We start from the raw sequence: 6,986 nt of genomic DNA on the forward strand, positions 1-6,986 counted from the left end.
GCTAGTGGAAAATCCTAATAAAATCCTCTGGGGAGCAAAGTGCCCAGCATATTTTGGTGACATTTATGGTGCCCTGGGTAACCCTTTCCCTCCCCCAGCTCTGTGGGCCTGCTCTCAGGGAGGGCTGCTGTGCTTTGCTCACGGGCTCTCTGCTAAGGAAACCAGAAACTTTGATTGCATTTCAAATGCTGTCCGTGCCAGCAGCAATTCCCTGCTTGTTTTCCATAGGGTTATTTCCAAGTGGCCCATAAATAAACAGGGCCATGGTCCCCGATGTGTTCTGGCCTAAATGATGAACACCATTGATCTTAATTGGTTTCCTTGGTAGTTCTCAGAAAGAGCTCTTAGAAAGAGAGAACCTTGACTGGTTATTTAGCCTCAATGTTGCTCATTCCTGACTTTTGCTGGTGGTTCCTGGAAATTTCTCAAGGCATTGTTGATTGGAATATACTGCTGAAACAGTGTCCAAGTGAAGTCCCAGCCTCCTGCTGTCAGAACTGGACCTTGTGTGGAGACAAAGGACTGCAGACTCCAGGGCTGTCATGTCTGATATCCTTCACTGGCAACAAATGCACAGGGAAGGGAGAGAGCAGAGGCAGACCCTGCTTCAGCTCCCTTCTGTGTGGAGGCACAGACTTGTAGCATGTACTGTGAAGCATAAATACATATATTTATATCTGTATTTTTAACTGTGTACTGCTGGCTGTGCAGCTGAGAGTGTGGCAGGATTCAGGAATGATGGGGTATTTGTATGGTGCAAAACCCCCGGATTTGTTTCAGTAATGGTCTTTAAAACAAAATACAGCAGAGAGGGGACAAGAGAACCCTTTTAACTCTTGCTGGTGAAGGATGGAGTTCATTTTTTTGTGGATTGGTGCCTCTTGAAGTGTCTTAAAGTTTTGTGTGAAGCAGCTTTTTGTGGCCAGTGTCAGGGAAAGGATAGTGGGCACTGCATGGGATTCATTGCAGCAATTCCACTGCTGAAAATAACATCAACAGCATTTCAGTGTCAAGAAACAAAGGCTTGGTCCCAAAATTATTACAGATCAGAGGAGTAAACTTTTGAGAATGGAATGAAAAAAGAAAAAAAACAAGCAAAAAAAAAAAAAGCCTGATTAAAGACTTTAAAAAATGCTTATTCCCATGGAATTTTTGGCAGTATCATTGTATCAGCATAAATTCATTTTAATCCAGCAGTGGCCATCCTCCTCGCGGCCTCTTTTCTATTTTTTTTTTTTTTTTGTTACTTTGGCTTAGCTAACTGTACAAATTACTCAGTTTTCCTGTGTAGAAATTCAAACACAGAAGAAATAATCCAATCCCTGGATTTCTAAATTCAAGCAGCTTTCAAATCAGAAATAGTTTCAAATCAGGCAAGAACAATAATCTTTCTGGTAGTGGGTGGCATAAAAAGACTGTTTTTTTCCATTCAAGGCTTTTTTCTTTTAAATGTATTTGATTTAGATTGATTTAGCCTGGTGTGGGAATTGAAAGTCTGACTGAAACTTCCTGTTCTGAGCTGTGGCTTGGGTGAGCAGCTGGGTGAAGGTGTCAGAGCAGCCCTGTATCCTCTCTCTTGCATAATGATCCTTGGTTCTGATGAGTTTCCATCACCTGCGTGGGCTTGATGAGGCACAGCCCTCTTGACTGGTTAAAAGCACAGGAAATCTGTGCTGCTCTCCAGACCTGCTCTGGTTTTGAGAGAATTGCTCCATTCCTTTCTCTTGTCTCAGTACAATATGACTTCTCTAAGTGCTCTGAAACGCTGTGGAGGACTTGCTGAAGTCCTGGGGTGGAGGTTACACATGATGGTTCTTTACTGAGGTGCTGAATAACCTCAGCCCTGTCAGTGGAAATAGTCCAACTTGCCTTTTCTTCTTAGAACCAACTTCCCTGTACTTTCAGTGAATTGCTACTTTTCCTGTTTCCAGTGCTTCTTTAACGATTTTGTGGAATGTTGTAGGATGTGTGTGGCAGCTCAGACCTTGTCCTCACTGAGGGCTGAGCAGGTTGGCACCAGAGGTTTCCTCTGAGTTAAGGCACGTGGGAAGCAGTTCTGTCCTTCCAGGCTGTGCAAGGAAAACCTTTAAGCTCCAGCAACACCTACAGATGTTTCCCCTCTTCTGAGTACTCCAGTCAACAGGAAATGGCCAATGAGCAGAGTGGCTTCCAAACTGCAAACTCCTGCAGGAGGTACACATGGGGTGGGAGTGCTGCTTCTCTCCAGCTCAGGGAGGGCTTCCTGGGCTCTGGAGCTCTGTGGGGCATGGACACACCTCTGACCTTGAGCAGGGTTTGTTTTGGTGCTGTGAGCCACAGCCCGTTCCCACAGGGCAGTTTGTGCTCAGCCATCCTGATCTGGAGGTGGTCACTTGATGTACTGGGGCCATGTGGGCATGAAACTCCCCCAGAACAGCCCAGACCCTTTGGGGTGGCAGCACAGACCTGTGCTCAGGATCTGGGATGTAGGGGAAAATAGATGGTTTGTGTTTGTATGATCCCATTCACAACAGGTTGTGTATTGAAGCCCATGCCCTAAACACTTGTAGGTTTTTTTAAATGCTCAACTGATTCCTTACTTACACTGAACAGTTACTACTTTCTTATGTTTTTTTGGAAATTTTCCTCTTCTTTCCCTGCATCAATTAATATAAACTAGAGGTCAGAGCAGCTCTTCATTATGAAAATGTGCTAGTTTTAATCTGTTCTGTGACTCATTTCTCGTGAAGAAAATCAAGAAGGAGAGAGTCTTTGAATCTTTTAGTGTGATGAAAAGTACATAAAAATGATTCCTTTATGTGCTTGAGTGTATGATGTTTTCAAGGTTCTGTTTTTGAAGAAAATTTTCAGAATCTTACTGATCATGTTGACCTGCTGGATTTCTTTCTGCACTTCACATTTCTAGGGAGTGATACGTGGGAGCACTAAGTTGAAATCATCTGAGGCAAATCTTTATGCTTTTCAAAGAGCACAACTTGCTATCCAAATCCAGTGTCTGAGAAACACCATCTTAAAAATTCACATGTTGGTGAAGACAATTAGCATGGGTTTAGTGAGTACAAAACTGAACTTTGGAAGATAAAGGAGTTAACCTTTGGCTTACTGCAGAGCATCAGCCACAGAGCCTCTGCTGAGATTGGAGTTCTTGGTGCTCAAGCACTGATAACACAAATCCTGAGGATCCTGTGTGTGTTTGGCTGTTCTGTGTCCAGTTTGGCAGCACTCCTGTGCAGTGCCACTCTTGCAGAGACTGTACATTCCCTCTGAGGATGCAGTGCCCAACCAGCCAGTTGTTTTTCTCCTTAGCCCCCCTTCCATGGCTGTGAAATATTTGCAGCACATGTATTTCATGACCAGCCCAGTTACTGATTTATCTGCTGCACTGTTTATCCCACTGGGACCATGTTATTTTTTCAGAGCTGACCTCCCTTGCTCACAAACCACAGCTAATTTAGGTTTATTTCCCTCCCTGCCCCCTCCTCCTGGCATGCTAACACTCATTCCAACTGGCTGTTGACTTCCACTCAGGAATTGTCACCAGATCTTTCCGAGTTAAATCTTGCAAATGGAAATCACAATATGCTTGGCACTGTCCTCGCTTGGAGGTGCAGCCTGCCCTTAGGAGGTGATGGCCATTCCCAAATGTCAGCTCTGGGGAGATCCAACAGATACCAATGCTCTGGTTTACATGAACTGCACGTGGATTTTGGTTAGACAGATTCTGGGGCACTTCTGATGCCTTTGGAAGCCAGAATTCCAGTGCAAAGCCCTGGAAAGGGAAACATGGAGGTGGAAGGAAGTGCTTGAGGTGCACATGAAATGCTTTAAGTAAGATTTTGCAATTGCACAAACAGTGCATACTCCTATTTGTTTACAGTGTGGCAGGAAAATTCATTAAAAAAAAATCTGGATGGGCATTCCCTCAGGTGGCTGAGAGCAGTGCACAGAGCTCAGCTCATGGCCCACCTCTGGACATCAGAACAACCTCCTGGACACCAGGAACAGACCTGGACACCAGGAACAACCTCCTGGACACCAGGAACAACCTCCTGGACACCAGAACAACCTCCTGGACACCAGGAGCAGACCTGGACACCAGGAGCAGACCTGGATATCAGGAACAGACCTGGACACCAGGAACAGACCTGGACACCAAGAACAATCTCCTGGACACCAGGAACAACCTCCTGGACACCAGTAACAGACCTGGACACCAAGAACAACCTCCTGGACACCAGGAACAACCTCCTGGGCACCAGGAACAGACCTGGACACCAGGAACAGACCTGGACACCAAGAACAATCTCCTGGACACCAGGAACAACCTCTTGGACACCAGAGCTACCTTCTGGCCACCCCATTATTGACAGATGTCTGTGGGAACCAAGTGTCAGCAACAGTAGGTGAAGCTTTTTAGAAGCAATCTTTTCTTGCTTGCTTTTCCTAGAACTAAAATAAAATGAGAACAGAATCTGTGGCCTGGCCTATCTCCAGAGAAATTTCATGGACTTTATGAATCAATTATATACGGAAGATCATTGGGCAGTGGGCAGAAATGACAAAGCATCTCTGTGAACTTGCTGAGTTTTTCTAAGCAGCCCTTTTAAGGACCTCACTGTTTTTCCTGCTGAGGGAGAAAAGTCTCTCTTCACAGAGGCAATTTAAGGCAATAGCTCCTTGTGATCAGAAGGAATGGAAACATGGCATGAAAACTTGGTTTTGGTAGGTAACAGAGCAGGTCATGATAAAATTGTCTCATTCCTGGTGCTAAACACCACCCTCTCCACTGTTTGCTCTTGTAACACACTGCTTTTGGTATAGCCCATGCACAGCTCTGCTAAAGGAAATCATGCTGGTTTGACATGTTAAAAATGGCCTTTCCAAGCTGGGGAAGTACCAGGGATTCAGTTCTGGACTTACACAAATCCATCATTCCACGTGACTTTGTAATTGTCACTGATCAAAGTGTCAATGATCTGTGCAGAGCAAGCAGGGAAGGAGGGCATGGAAAAGATTAAATATGGATAAACTGCAGGTGAATTCTAAACATACACAACTCCAGTGTGGGTAAGACTGAACATCTAAGAGAAACATTAGTGGTATCATTAGTCATGGAGCTTTTCTAGGTATGAGCAAAAATGAAAGGCAGCACAAATCTGTGTCACACACCTCTTATTTTCATGTCTTCTTTAACCTGGATGTGTTCCCCATGGAGCTCCTGTAGACTAGCCCAAAATAATCTGCATGGATCCAAACAGTCTGAATTTTCTGTGTGTGAGGAGACTCAGCCTGGCATTTCTGACTCTTACTAAGCTTTTCTTTTTAGGCTTAAACACAGGAAAGACTTCAAACCTCATTTCTCAGCTTATCGTGCAAATAATATTCTGAATCTTGCAGGATCATAACTTTTTGTATAAAGCTTTCCAGCTGTTTTCTGTTGATAAAAGACTTTAGCTGGGCACCAGGAGATAAAACTGTGGGACTGAGAAATTGCTGACTTAGTCTTGTAATCTTCCAGCAGGGCATTCCCACAGGGAAGTTATGGATAGGTGTAACTCTGCACAAGTTAATGTTCTAATCCTTGAATCCCACTGAATGGCTCAGGCACTGAATCTGATGGAAATTCCGGGCACCTGACACATTTCAGGATTCAGTTTCATACAGAGACTTTCAATTCCTGGCAGATCGTCAGTGTGGAGCTCAAACTGATTCCCTTGGGACTGTTCCTCTGGATTTGAGAATGTCATTTTCTGAGAGCAAACCTGGCTGGGAACTTCAGTGACACCCTTTGGAAGGACTCTGAACTTCCAGGCTCCAGATCAGGAAAAACTGTCAGGATCAAACATGATTTAAAGCAAAAAGAACTTTATTTATTGCCAGCAGAGAATGGCAGTGGAGTTTGGAATGGCTTAGAGCTCATGTTCTTTGCTCCTGACTGTCCATCCCTCTGCTGGGACAAAGGCTTGTCTTGGTGTCCCAGATAACTCTAATTATACAGACAGGGAGATAAAATTAAGACAAATAAACTGAAGATGGAAAATTAGTTAGACAAATGGAAAAAATGCATGCAGATGGTTAGGAACACCTAAAATCCCACATGGTGCAGTGACTGCTAAGTCAGCCAACAATTTTTTTATGAATGAGAAATCTAATAAGGAGGGGAAACCAGTTAAAATTTGGCCTGGAGCAATTGTAACTTCTACACCTCTTTTTTTGGTTCATAAACACCTCTGTTGCCTGCAAAAATACTTGTGAAGATGCTTTTTAATATGGTTTGCTAAGTTTTGTTGCTTGACTTCATTGTTCCTGCAAATCAGCAAATGAATTCCATTCACAGTTGGATTTTTTTTCCTAAGACAAGGAATGTTCATGCCAGATTGCTGTTCCTGCCTTTTCCCTCCAAGCTCACACAGCACTGGGGCTCTGTGTGGAATACACAAGTGTGGGATCCAGGTCAGACCATGGCAGGTATTTTGCAGTGCTAATCCATGAAGTAACTGGAGCCATCCATTGAATGGCACTTTTAGCTCACATTTAATGGGTAAATACTGGCAGTGGAGTTGTTGGCTGTGTGTCACAGTCCCTTTGTCTCAGCTTCACATGGCAATCATTCTCTCCATTTCACTTGAGCTGTCCTGCAGCTGATTTATCCCCAGCCCAGCAGATAAAACACTCAGAGAGTGATTGGAGTCAAATCATTCCAGTTTGATACCAATTAAAGACAAAGCTGTATGTTTGAAATCAGATTATTCCTTAGAGTAAGGAAGAAGAGAAGCTGTTCTCCTCAGCTGAGGCAGCTGGGGGGCTGCTTTGCTTTCTTATTTATTCAGAAGTTTGTGACTTTTTAATATTCCACTCTGTAGAAAACAGTGCTGATGCAAAGTACATAAAGAAAATAAGAAGTTTAAAGTAGAAAAATCAGAGAAGGCTTTGGAGATGGTGAGAAAATGAGAGGTGACATGAGAACAGGAAGGAAAGGGGAAGGT

Source organism: Ammospiza nelsoni, chromosome 22, assembly GCF_027579445.1.
Source record: "Ammospiza nelsoni isolate bAmmNel1 chromosome 22, bAmmNel1.pri, whole genome shotgun sequence".
Lineage (NCBI taxonomy): Eukaryota > Metazoa > Chordata > Aves > Passeriformes > Passerellidae > Ammospiza > Ammospiza nelsoni.